The sequence below is a fragment of the Mesoplodon mirus genome, assembly GCF_964341445.2.
Source record: "Mesoplodon mirus genome assembly, chromosome: 2".
Taxonomy (NCBI): Eukaryota; Metazoa; Chordata; class Mammalia; order Artiodactyla; family Ziphiidae; genus Mesoplodon; species Mesoplodon mirus.
Genome location: NC_138977.1, coordinates 35,088,156 through 35,102,755, shown reverse-complemented (window position 1 = coordinate 35,102,755; position 14,600 = coordinate 35,088,156). Strand labels below are relative to the sequence as shown.

Here is a 14,600-nt window from a genome sequence, read left to right as displayed (position 1 = left end):
TATAATATTATTGTCCTTATGCTGTATATTACATCCCCATGGCTTATTTACGTTATAACTGGAGGTTTGTATCACTTAACTATTCACCTAATTCTCCCACCCGACCCCACCCCCACCATACTCCCCTCTGTGAACCATTTGTTCTCCCCGTTTGTTCTCTGTATCTGTTGAGTCTGTTTTCATTTTATTTATTTATTTATGTTTTTATTTCACATATGAAATCATTTGATATTTGTATTCTCTGTCTGACTTATTGCACTTAGCATGATACCCTCTAGGTCCATCCATGTTGTTGCAAATGGCAAGATTTCATTCTTTTTTAAGCCTATTAATATTCCATTGTGTGTATATATATATATATATATATATATATATATATACACACACACACACACATACACCACATCTTCTTTATCCATTTATCTATCAATGGACACAGGTTGCTTCCATTTGTTAGCTATTGTAAATAATGCTGTGGTGAACATAGGGGTGCACATATCTTTCCAATTACTGTTTTTGTTTTCTTCAGAAGTGGAATTTCTGGATCATATGGTAGTTCTATTTTTAATTTTTTGAGGAACCTCCATACTGTTTTCCATAGTGGTAGTACCAGTTTACAATCCCACCAACAGTACACAAGGGTTTCCTTTTCTTTACATCCTCACCAATATTTGTTATTTGTTATCTTCTTGAAAATAGCCATTCTGACAGGTATGAGGTAGTATCTCATTCTGCTTTTGATTTGCATTTCCCTGGTGATTAGTGATGCTGACTATCTTTTCACATGTCTGTTGGCCATCTGTATGTCTTCTTTGGAAAAATGTGTATACAAGTACTCCTCCCATTTTTCAATTTTTTTTTTTGTTGTTGTTGTTGAGTTGTATGAGTTCTTTGTATATTTTGGATAGAAACTCCTTATTGGGTAGTTCATTTGCAAATACCTCCTTCCATTTGGTAGGCTGCCTTTGTTGATAGTTTCCTTTGCTGTGCAAAAACTTTTTAGTTTCATGTAGTACCATTTGTTCATTTTTGCTTTTTTGCCCTTTCCTGAGGAGAAAGATCCAAAAAATATTACTAAGACCTGCTGCCTATGTTTTCTTTTAGGACTTTTATGGTTTCAGGTCTTACATTTAAGTTTTTAATCCATTTTGAGTTTATTTTTGTGCATGGTGTTAGAAAGTAGTCCAGTTTGATTCTTTTGCATGTAGCTGTCCACATTTCCCAGCATCGTTTATCGAAGAGACTATCTATTCCCCATTGCCTCCTTTGTTGGAGATTAATTGACCATATAAGTTTGGATTTATTTCTCTATTCTCTATTCTGTTACATTGATCTATGTATCTTTTTTGTGTGTGCCAATACCAGACTGTTTTGATTACTGTAGCTTTGTAGTATAATTTGAAATCAGGGAGCATGATACCTCTAGCTTTGTTCTCCTTTCCCAAGATTGCTTTGGGTATTTGGGGTCTTTTGTGTTTCCATACAAATTTTAGAATTATTTGTTCTAGTTCCGTGAAAAATGTCATGGGTATTTTGATAGGGATTGCATTGAATCTGTAGATTGCCTTAGGGTTTATGGTCATTTTAACAATATTAATTCTTCCAACCCATGAGCACAGTATATCTTTCCATTTGTTTGTGTCATCTTCAGTTTCTTTCATCAGTGTCTTATAGCTTTCAAAGTACAAGTTTTTTGCCTCTTTGGTTATATTTATTCCTAGGTATTTTATTCTTTTAGATGAAATTGTTAATGAGATTGTTTAATTTCGCTTTCTGATAGTTTGTTATTAGTGTATAGAAACACAACAGATATCTGTATTACATTTTTATCCTGGATCTTTACTGAATTCATTTATTAATTCTGATCTTTTTGGTGGCATCATTAGGATTTTCTATATATGGTATCATGTCCTCTGCAGACAGTGACAGTTTTACTTCTTTCTTTCCAATTTGGATTCCTTTTATTTATTTTTCTTCTCTGATTGCTGTGGCCAGGACTTCCAAAACTATGTTGAATAAAAGTGGTGAGAGTGGACATCCTTGTTTTGTTCCTGATCTTAGAGGAAATGCTCTCAGCTTTTCATCATTGAGTATGATATTAACTGTGGGCTTGTCATATATGGCCTTTATTATATTGAGGTAGGTCCCCTCTATGCCTGCTTTCTAGAGAGTTTTTATTATAAATGGATGTTGAATTTTATCAGTAGCTTTTTCTGCATCTATTGATATGATCATATCATTTTTATTCTTCAGTTTGTTAATGTGGTGTATCACATTGGTTGATTTGTGGATATTGAACCATCCTTGCATCCCTAGGGTAAATTCCACTTGATATGGTATATGATTCTTTTGATGTATTGTTGAATTCAGTTTGCTAGTATTTTGAGAATATTTGCATCTGTGTTCATCAGTGATATTGGCCTGTAATTCTACTTTTTTGTGGTGTTTTTGCCTGTTTTTTGTTAAGGTGATGCTGGCCTTATAGAATGTGTTCCAAAGTGTTCCTTCATCTTCAATTTTTTTGGAATAGTTTGAGAAGAATAGGTGTTAACTCTTTAAATGTTTGGTAGAATTCACCTACTGGTCCTGGACTTTTGTTTGTTGGTAGTTTTCTAAATTACTGATTCAATTTCATTACTGGTAACCGGTCTGCTCATATTTTCTGTTTCTTCCTGATTCAGTCTTGGGAGATTGTACCTAGGAATATATCTATTGTAAATTGTTCATTTTGTTGACGTATAATTGTTCGAAGTAATCTCTAATGATCCTATGTATTTCTGTGGTTTCATTTGTAATTTCTCTTTCATTTCTGGATTATTTATTGGGCCTTCTCTTTTTCTTATGAGTCTGGCTAAAGGTTTATTAATTTTGTGTATTTTTTCAAAGAACCAGCTCTTTCATCGATCTTTTCTGCTTTTTTAGTCTTTATTTAATTTATTTCTGCACTGTTATTTATTATTTCTTTCCTTCTAACTTTAGGTTTTGTTTATTCTTCTTTTTCTGGTTCCTTCAGGTGTAAGTTTAGATTGTTTTGAGATTTTTCTTGTTTCCTGAGGTATGCTTGTATGGCTGTAAACTTTCCTCTTAGAACAGCTTTTGCTGTGTTCCATAGATTTTGGATTGTTGTGTTGTTGTGTTTGGAATGTGTTTCTTTTTCATTTGTCTCCAGATTTTTTTTTTCCTTTTAATTTCTTCAGTGACCCATTGGTTGTTCAGTAGCATATTGTTTAGACTCCATGTGTTTGTGTTTTTTCATTTTTTTTCTTGTAGTTGATTTCTCTGCTCATACCATTGATATGACTTCAGTTATCTTAAATTTATTCAGATTTAGTTTGTGGCATGTGATCTGTCCTGAAGAATGTTCCATGTGCACTTGAAAAGTATGTGTATTCTACTGCTTTAGGTTGAAATGTTCTATATATATCAATATTTATGAAATCTGTCTAGTCTAATGTGTCATTTAATGCCATGTTTCCATATTGATTTTTTTTCTGGATGATCTGTCCATAGATGTAAATGGGGTGTTGAAGTCCCCTACTATTACTGTATTACTGTCAGTTTCTCCCTTTATGTTTACCTGTATTTGCTTAATGTATTTAGATGCTCCTATGTTGGGTGCATATACATTTATACAGTTGTTGTATCTGCTTCTTGGATTGATCCCTTGATCATTAAATGGTAATGTCCTTCTTTGTCTCTTGGTAACATCTTTGTTTTAAACTCTGTCTTGTCTATAGAGACACAGATGTAGCGAACAACATATGGACACCAAGGGGGGAAAGCGGGGGTGGGGGGTGGTGGTGGTGGGATGAATTGGGAGATTGGGATTGGAATATATACACTAATATGTATAAAATAGATAACTAATAAGAACCTGCTGTATAAAAAATAAACTGAAATAAAAAAAAAGAAAGTCTGCCTTGTCTGATGTACATTTGCTATCCCAGCTTTCTTTTCATTTGCATTTATGTGGAATACTTTTTCCATCCCTTCATTTTTAGTCTGTGTGTGTCTTTAGATTGGAAGTGAGTCTCCTATAGGTAGCATATAGATGGGTCTTGTTTTTTAATCCATTTGGCCACTCTGTCTTTTGATCAGAGCAGTTTGTTCATTTACATTTAAAGTAATTATTGATAAGTATGTACTTACTGCCATTTTGTTAATTGTTTTCTGGTCGTTTTTATGGTTCTCTTTTGTTCCTTTTTTCTTTTGCTCTCCTCTCTTGTGACTTGATGACTCTCTTTAGTGTTATGTTTGGACTCCTTTCTTTTTCTTTTTTTTTGTGTGTATACATCTATTAAAGGCTTTTGGTTTATTATTACCATAAGGTTCATATATAACAACCTATGTGTATCTATATATGTGATTGTTTTAAGTTGAGGATCTCTTCAGTTCTAATGCATTGTAACAACCCTGTATTTTTACTTCCACCTCCCCATATTTAATGTTTTTGATGTCATATTTTACATCTTTTTGTTTTGTGTACCCCTGAATTATTTATTGTGAATATAGATGACTTTTGACTTTTAACCTTCCTTCTATCTTTATAAGTTGTTGATCTATGACTTTTACTAAATGTTTGCCTTTACCAGTGAGAATTTTCCTTTCCTAATTTTCATGTTTCTAGTTGTGGTCTTTTCTTTTTCACTTAGAGAGATCCCTTGAATGTTTCTTGTAAAGCTGGTTTAGTGGTGTTTTAGCTTTTGCTTGTCTGCAAAGCTCTTTCTCTGTCCTTCAAATCTGAATGAGAGTCTTGCAGATAGAGCATTTGTGGTGTACATTTTATCCTTTCATCACTTGAAATATATCATGGCCGTCCTCCTGGCCTGTTAAGTTTCTGCTGAAAAGTCAGTTGACAGTCTGTGGGCATTCTCTTGCTGCTTTTAAGATTTTCTCTTTATCCTTAATTTTTGCCATTTTAATTATAATGTGTTGTGGTGTGGACCTCTTTCAGTTCTTCTTGTTTGGGACTCTGTACTTCCTCTACCTGGATGTCTGTTTCCTTCCCTAGGTTAAGGAAGTTTTCATCTGCTATTTCCTCAAGTAAGTTCTCTACCCTTTTCTCTCTTCTTCTGGTACCCCTATAATGTGAATGTTAGTATGCTTGATGTTGTCCCAGAGGTCTCTTAAACTACCCTCATTTTTTCAAATTCTTTTTTTTTCTGTTCATCTTGGGTGATTTCCACTAGTCTGTCTTCCAGATTGCTATTCCACTCCTCTGTATCATCTAGTATACTGTTCATTACTTCTAGTTTTTTTGTTTTTTTTTTCTGGTTATTTTATCTTCGGGTCTGTTTGGGGCATCTTTGTATTTTCTAACTACTTAATTAAAATTCTCACTGTGTTCATCCAATTCTTCTCCCAAGTTTGTGGAGCATCTTAATGATCATTACCTAGAATTCTTTATCAAGTAGATTGCTTTTCTCCATTTCATTTAGTTCTTTTTCTGAGGTTTTCTCTTGTTCCTTTGTTGAGAACATATTTTGCTCTCTCATCATTTTGCCCAATTTTCTGTATTTATTTCTGTGTATCAGGTAGATTGGTTAAGTTTCTGGATCTTGGAGAGGTGGCCTTATGCAGTTGACATCCTGTGGGGCCCAGCAGCTCACTCCCCTCCTGTTCAGAGCTGTATGCTCTAGGGGTACCCCCTGTGTGGGCTGTGTGACCCCTTCTGTTGTGGTGGGAAGAGTACTGTGGGCGGTCTGGTAGGCAGGCTGGCCCCTGGCCTGGTTGGCTTCAAGGCTGTGCCTTGCACAGTGGCTGTGGTCAGGCTGGAGGGTGGGGTAGGCTTCCCACGTGGCTGTCTGCATGGTCTGGTTGGGGCACACAGCTGCCGCCAGCCCACTGGTGGGAAGGTAAGCCCCTGGCACTAATAGTCTATAGGGTGGACCCCAAAATGGCACTTGCTAGCACCAGTGTCCTTGTGGAAGAATGAGCTCCCCAAAATGGCTGCCACCAGCATCAGTGACCCCAGGGTGAGCTCTTGCCTCTCTGGGAGGCTCTCTGAGATCAGAAAATAGGTCTGACCCAGGCTCCTTTCAAACTACTGCCTCTGCCCTGGGTCTCAGAGTGTATGAGATTTTGCACACACCCTTAACAGATGAGTCTCTGTCTCCTACAGCCCTCTTGCTCTCATGTAGCCAAGCCCTTCTGGCCTTCAAAGCCAGATGTTCTGGGGGCTTGTCTTCTCGGTGTAGGATGCCTGGACTGGGGAGTCCAATGTGGGGCTCAGAACCCTTGATCTTTGGGGAGAATCTCTGTAATTGTGATTATCATCTTGTTTGTGGGTTGCTGACCTGGGTGAGTGGGTCTTGACTAGGTCATGTCATTGCCCCTTCTATCCTTCTCATTGTGGTTCCTTTTCTATGTCTTTAGTTGTGGGAAATCTCTGCTAGTCTTCAGGTCATTCTCATTTATAGTTGCTCTGTGAGTAGTTGTAATTTGGTGTGCCTGTAGGAGCTGGTGAGCTCCAGGTCTTCCTACTCTGCCACCTGGCCACACCCTCCCTCAACCTCATTCTTAAAAAAACAAAATTTAAACATGCAGTACTGTACAAGGATATGAAGTTGTTATCTGTTCCAACAATGAGCTTATAATCTTAGATTATTGGTAGGACAAATAAATACTTGTAAATACATATACAGTTATAGAAAAAAAGCACAAATACAAATCTATTCATACTTTAGAAACTTAAATATATCCTGGGTCTAACATTTTGCTAGATACTTCAAGGAATACAAAACAATATTAGCATACTTCCTGCCCCAGTAGTTTATTATATCACTGGGGAAATGAGATGTGCACACTTTAAATACATAATAGTTTATGGAAGATCTGTGTGTGCAGATGGTGAGGACTGTGATGGGCAGCATTGAGAGAAGGGAATCTGACATTTCTTGAAACATAATGAACGTAAAGGCTTATACAGATGAAGAAAAGTGCAGAAAGCAATGTGGAGAGAATGGGCTTAGTGTTTTGGGACTAGAGAGGAGCCTGGAGGCACCTTACTCTTCAGCCTATTACGTTCTGGCTGTTCCGAACTGAATTAAATAATCAAGAATTTAGGAAAGATAGTAGAGGGGCTGTGAGCCAAGTTGGGCAAGTGATTTGGGGAGGGTGCCTTCAGCTGAGGCTGATTCGAAAAGTTGAAATGGGGTTAGTCAAATTTTTATGTTGTGGATTCACTTCAGTCTTTTGGTTTACATCTTATTTATTACTCCTGAAGTCTTTTCTAAACAGAATCTCTAGTTTGCAAAAGGAGTATTTGATCTGCATTGGCCTAATTTAGGAATTCACTAGTAAAGTGTTGTCCCTGTAAGTGGCCTTCCTTCAGGTGACACTGTTACTGCCACTTCCTTGGCAGAGTTACTGGATCTTTGGGATCATTAATCACTTCATCAGTCTGGGCTTCAGTTTCCTGTTCTGGAAAATGGGGATGATAATATTTACGTCCTAGGATTCTTATAAAGATTAAGTGAGATCATGTATGTTAGCCCTTTATTTGGCACATAGGAAATGTTCAATTAATGTTGGCAGTAATTATCATGATTATCATTATTATTTTTTACCCTCAATTCCTAAATGCCTTTATACTGTAAGACTATAAGATTGGAAATGTCTTACACTAGACTTTTTTTGATAAATGTTTTATTTTCCAGTTACAAAATGTAGTGATTAACTTAAAATTACAAGATCAGGGTTAGTTTCCTTTCCCTTCAAAAGATGATACTTAGAGTCTGCAGACTCCCTGAGCCTCTGACATCCAGAGACGTGGATGCTGGAGATAGGAGATCTCATTATGTCTCTATTTTTCTTCTCTGTTTACTTAAGAATCTGAACTATATTTCAGCTTCCCTCTTTTCTTTTTTTCTTTTCTCTCTCTCTTTTTTTTTTTTTTTGCCTAATGGTTCTCACCTCTTCATGTTTCAGCTAACATGCAATTTCTGAATAAGTGAGTTTTGCTTAATGATGGGAATGAGGCCCTGAAGATGTCTTGATTATATAAGTATTCCTAAGTATGTATCTCAGTTAACTGGTGGGTGGGTCCTTGCAGTTCAACCTGTTTCTGCCTGAGAATACTTGGTCAAATCTTAGATTGCTAGGTGCTAAAGTAGATACAAAATAGGGATTCTGTGTTAATTTCTGACACATATAAAATGTGAATTGAGTACCTCAATTGTGACTTTTTTACAACTTTATTGAGGCATATTTTATATTGTAGTGGTCAGTGATTTTTAGTAAATTTACTGAGTAGTACTTCCATCACCATAAGTCAACTTTAGAACATTTTTGTTCCCACATAATAATTTTGAGGTTCATCCATGTCATAGTATGTATCATCAGTCTGTTCCTTTTTATTGCTAAGTAAATTCCATTGTATGAAAATGGCACATTTTGACTATTCATTTACCAGCTGATGGACATTTACATTGTTTCCAATTTTTGGCTATTAAGAATAATGCTGGGGACTTCCTTGGTGGCACTTCCTTGGTGGTTAAGAATCCACCTGCCAATGAAGGGACATGTGTTTGATCCCTGGTCTGGGAAGATCCCACATGCTGCGGAGCAGCTAAGCCTGTGAGCCACAACTACTGAGCCTGTGCTCTAGTGCCTGCAAGCCACAACTACTGAGCCTGCGCCCCACAGCTACTGAAGCCTGTGTGCCTGGAGCCCATGCTCCGCAACAAGAGAAGCCACTGTAGTGAGAAGCCTGCGCACTGCAACGAAGAGTAGCCCCTGCTTGCCACAACTAGAGAAAGCTCACGTGCAGCAATGAAGACCCAACGCAGCCAAAAATAAAATTAAAATTAAAATAAAGAATAATGCTGCTATGAACATTCATGTGCAGTTCTTTGTGTGGACAAATGTCTCATGGTGGTAGATACCTATGTGTGGAATTCCTGGGTCATATGGTAAATTTATATTTAACTTTAAAAAAATTGCTGTGCTATTTCCCCAAGTGGCTGCATCATTTTATATTCCTATGTTATGTATGACTGTTCCCCTTTCTCTACGTCCTTGCCAACACTTGTTGCTATCTTTTTTGTTTTTTCAATTGTGGTCATTCTAATGGGTGTGAAATGGCATCTCTTATAGTTTTAATTTGCACTTCCCTAATGACTAATGATGTTGAGCATCTTTTCATTTGCTTAGTAGGCTAGACTTTTATGGTTCTTCAGCAATGGATGCTATTTACCTTTCTGGCAATCTTTGTTCATTTTCTTCTTTTGAATCCACTAAATACTCAGCAGTTTGGCAGAGATTACCTTAGATTTTTTACCCAAAGAAGACATGAAAATCTGGTCTAGGTGGTTTAGTGTACATATATTCATTTAAGATTTGCTAGACTGTGAGCCCATTGTTTATCTGTTTTCCTGGTCTGAAGTCCTATTATATTTATATTATCTGTCATAAAAAATATGGCGAGGCCCACAAGTAGACCTTGGCGTGTTTCCATCCCATCACACACTGTGATGTTTGTGTACTCTGGCTCAGTGATCAGCAGTAAGCAGAAGTGTCTGCAGTGGCACAGGGCTGCCTTGTACTCCTCTTGTTCCCTGTGACTCGCCTATTAGGAAATGGGGACTCTACAGATATTCTTTTTGGCCCTTGTTTTTCATCTCCCCTAAACTGTAGGTGAATGTTTCATTCAGATTATATCACCTAAAAAAGAATTCTCTTACTCATTGTAGTTCCAAATATTTGGGTAGAAGAAGGGAGGTGAAAAGTAATTCTGTGATGTAGTCACAGGTTTTTCTTTTGTGAAATACGGGCCAATTTAGATCAAGGCCAGGTTGTTTAACTGTTACTTGAGAAAGAATAGATCAAATTGTGTTCCTGTGTTTTTATTTATTTATTTATTTTATCATCCTTTTTTGGTTTTGTTTGGGTTTTTTTGGCCATGCCACGTGGCATGCGGGATCTTAGTTACCCTACCAGGGATTGAACCTATGTCCCCTGCAAAGGAAGCATGGTCCCTTAACCATGGACCTTCAGGGAAGTCCTGAGTTCTTGTGTTTTTAAATTACTTGTTTGTGTACAAATGTGGCATTTAAAATGCCGTTTTTCTTAACAAATATATTTTAGGCTTCTGTGGTGCCACAGGCTAAAATATCTGAAATCTAGTGGGAAATACTGTATTTTTATTTTCACTCTTCTTTTTTTGGGGGTGCTTTTTGATAATTTCTTTTGTCACATTGAACATGATTTAATAAGGTAAATTAGAATAGGAAACGACAGATTGTCATTTGAATGAGTAAGATGTGAGATATTTTAAAAGTTGTGTGCATGTTTTATTTGTCTAAGATTTGTGCTTTCCTTCATGAAGGAGTACTCATTGAGCATCTTCTGTGTGCTAGGTGTTATCCTAGGCTTTGGGGAGGGGAGGAATGGTTAGAGAGGAAACATAAAGAAAAGGTAATGTCTTATATCGCTGACTGCTGTGAAGAACATTAAATAGGACATTGCACATAAAGTGCATATAACTTTAGTCTGCATATAACAGAAAACTCCCCTTAAGCTGGTTTAAGTAGCAAGGGAATATATTCTCTCATAACTGGAAATAGGCTGGGCACCAGCTATGATCGGGTCATCAGGGATCCTCTTCCTTCTGTCTCGCCACCCGGCTGTCCTCACTAAAAATTTTATCCTATGGTTGCTTCCCCCATGAATGCAAGATGCCTACGAGAGTGGACCCAACATCTCAAGGAAGGAGAGGGGTTGTCTCTTTCCTATTTTTCTTTTAGGAACTGGGAAACCTGTTCCAGAAGTTACTCAAACTAGAGCCAAACTGGTGGGGTAATGTAGTTACCATGTTTGCCTTAGATTAGTTGTAGAATTGGGGAATTATGTACCATGCCACCATAGCCAGTGCCTGGCAGGGGCATTCGGGTCATCTTGCCAGAATGAAGATACCATTGTGTCAGTAGCTTCTTTGTAACCTGAAACTAATAATGAGCAAAAGGGCAACAATGATTGGAGTAGGTGACAAGTATAACTTGAAGAGTAATGTAATAAAATTTATTTATTAAATGTGGCTGTAAACTTGTCATTCAATTCTTAGGGTTTCAACATAGTATAAAGTGTACTGTATTATATTTTTATTATTTTTTCCATTTATGTGCTGAGCAATAACTGAAATTAGAGTCACATGAGTTTTTAATTGATCCTAGGGTTTTCCCTCTTAAACCTGTTCACTATTTAGAACTTCAGAATGGGTAAATACAGTCACTAGTTTGTTCTGGGCTTCAGGAGTCCTGATTAAGGTCCTTGAGATGGAAATGTTTCTATCCATACACGTGTCCGTAAGCTTTTACGATTTGGAAGACTTCATTTCTTTTCTCAAAAACAGTAGAGATGGTGCAGTGTTCATTAGTGAAAGTGCTTAGTTCGGCCTGTATAGTGGATGTTCAATAAATGTTTGTTGACTGAAATCCTTCAGAGCTAGAATACCCATATTCAAGACTAACTTAAGTGTTAGTAATTGTGTTAAGTAAAGGTGCTACATTTAAAATTGGTACTTGTGGGCTTCCTTGGTGGCGCAGTGGTTGGGAGTCCGCCTGCTGATGCAGGGGACACGGGATCGTGCCCCGGTCCGGGAGGATCCCACATGCCACGGAGCGGCTGGGCCTGTGAGCCATGGCCACTGAGCCTGCGCGTCCAGAGCCTGTGCTCCGCAACGGGAGAGGCCACAACAGTGAGAGGCCCGCGTACCGCAAAAAAAAAAAAAAAAAAAAAAATTGGTACTTGTTTTACTTTTCGCTTTTCTAGTCATTCATTCAAACAGCCATTATTTATTGGGTATCTACCATATGTCAGGCACTGTGGGATACAGAGGTAAGAAAGTTGTCATCTCTGCTCTCAGGAAGCTCAAGAATCCAGGTGGGGAGAACCAGATATTATTATGACAGAGTGGATTTGCAGGAGGTAACCTAGGGTGAGAACCTAACCCAGCCTTGGGTCATCAGCAGGCAAGGCTGCTTGGAGAGGTTCCAGCTGAATCTCTAAGAATATGTGGCAGTTAGCCTGGGGAATGAGGGCATGGGGAGACAGAGATGAGGAAGCTCAACAGAGGCATCGAGGTAGGAAATTGCTGGGTGTGTATGGGAAACTACACAAAGTTCCTTCCTTATATAAATTAAGGCTAGAAGTGGGAGAGAGAGAGAGAGGAGGCTGGATAGCGAGGCAGGGGTGGGACATGGACAGGCCTGCATGCCTGGACTGGGAGTAGCTGAAGGCTTTTGAGTGCTATGGTCAGATGTATGGAGTCCATCCTGGAGGTGAGGAAGAAGGAAGAGGTGGCACAGCGGCAGGAGGGATGGAGAGGAGGTGAGGGTGGCGATATCTGTGTGGATATCATAGTATAGTTTCAGTTCTATAAAACATGATTAAACACAGGAGAAGAACACTAAGACAGGAAGTTAAAAAAATGTTACGAGATTAAACTCTTTACAGTATCATTGGGTATGGTGTTTTCTTGTTTTTTTTTTGCGGTACGCGGGCCTCTCACTATTGTGGCCTCTCCCGTTGAGGAGCACAGGCTCCAGACACGCAGACTCAGCGGCCATGGCTCACGGGCCCAGCTGCTCCACGACATGTGGGATCTTCCCGGACCGGGGCACAAACCCGTGTTCCCTGCATCGGCAGGCGGACTCTCAACCACTGCGCCACCAGGGAAGCCCCATTGGGTATCTTTTTAAAATTCATTATCAGGAATTCCTTGGTGGTCCAGTGGTTATGACTTGGCGTTTTCACTGCTGTGGGCCTGGGTTCAATCCCTAGTCAGAGAACCAAGATCCCACAAGCCACATGGCACGGCCAAAAAAAAAAAAAAAATAAGAAAGAAAGAAAAACAAAACATTATCAAAAATAAATCTCCTCTATAAACACAGCAAAGGACAGAAGTAAGATAATATTTAACAACTAGAATTAGCTCTAAGTAGCTTTTACAACTCTCTTTGGTACGTGTTTTGGTTCTTCGTAGTTACTGGAATTTTTAAACTATTAACACAGTCTGCGGCAAGCTATTTGTTTTGTAAATTATTTAAAGCATTTCTAAAGCAGTATGTGATAGAGATAGAATTTGTTGGAAGTAGATACAGTTTTCTTGGGAGAGAAATAATTAATATTAAAAATGACACTTAAGGAATGTATGAATCAGCACAGTGCATCTTATAACAATACCTTAAAAACTATAATATTAAAAACTGCTTGGCAGAGAACTGATAATTTTTCAGTCATAAATGTAAATTAAAGTCAAACTTGTTTTTGTCTAAATCATACCTAAGTCCTGGGGAGTGAATTCCTTGAGAACTAAGTACATGGCTTTATGCTTGTGTGGCCCCGGGCCCTGTGGGGCTTTGCACATCGCAGGGGCCCTAGAGATGAATTAGAGTGGCCTTTCACTAAAATCCAAGTGGGAATTACCAAAGTGTCCTCACTTCACCACAAAAGAGCTTTCAGATGACACAAATCCCATCTAGCTACAAGATCCAGAGAGACTAGGACAGAGGAAGGTGCCTTATATGTAGATGAAGAATTATGTTTCCATATTCCTTGCCCCTACTTTTTTTACCCTTTTCTTTAAGGGGGAAAAAAACATGCTTTCCCCTTTTTCATGAAAGGAAAAAAAAACCCAAAAAGCAAAAAAACGTGCTGAGGCAGCAGATACATAGCCCAATCCCTTGTCCTCCTGCCATATAGGCACATAACAGGAGCATATCATCACCTTTCTCTCTTCCCTTGTAATACCAGTGGGTGTTTTCCCCCCTGGGAAGTAGCATAATAGTTTTTCAGATATTTTAGCTCTTAGGAGAACAGCTTTTTTTGAGCTTTTTTCAGAGAGAATCTCCAGGGAAGCAGGTAGTTAAATATACATCACTATTATTATTTCTCTCTTCCCAGTGTTTATGTTTGCAAAGGAATTTTGTATAATTATGGGTTCCTATAGCCTTTTCTGATAATTTATGGTTACTGACAGTATACCGTACCTGAAAAAGAAATGAACTTTCAAGAAATCTTGAGGCCATTGTCTTGTTTTTCTAACAGGTGAGGGATGGTGGCATTGTTTTTCATACTTCCTTTATCTTTGAAACCTGATGAATGTAGAACTAAACCTTTTTGCTAAGGTGTCCTCTAACACTCAAGATTATTTTTAGACTGTCTTGTTTTTAATTGAGTTTTCTTTCCGCATTCAATTGCTTATGTTTCCCTATTCTTGGGCCATTTTATGTCCGCACATATGTGCCCAAGTAACTTTCCATGAGTCCCCTGGGTTTAGGGGCCATCCCTTCTTTTTTCTGCTTCCCCATTTCTTTATACAAGAGAGGATCTTATTTATGATCCCTGAATGCTTAACTAGTTCAGTGGATAGTAAGAGGGAGGTCTTGTACCACTTATTTAGCAGGCAGTGATGTAGAAGGGCATCTGGCTTTAGTAATAAATGCTGGTGTGGAAATGACTTCAGGATGAAGTTGCTGCAGATGACAAATAGGAACGGAACTTGGGCTAGAAGGCCCATTACCATTTGCCTTGGCCATTGACTCACCTCTTTAAGACCCCTCTTTTGTCTTGCATTTCCTGGGCATCTTCTGTAATTTGTG

General features: G+C 38.3%; 1 protein-coding gene across 3 annotated transcripts in view; it reads left to right on the top strand.

Annotated features, from left to right (window-relative positions):
• Positions 1-14,600, top strand: part of KLHL2 (kelch like family member 2) — a 129,966-nt gene that overhangs the window by 28,590 nt on the left and 86,776 nt on the right. The window lies entirely within an intron of this gene.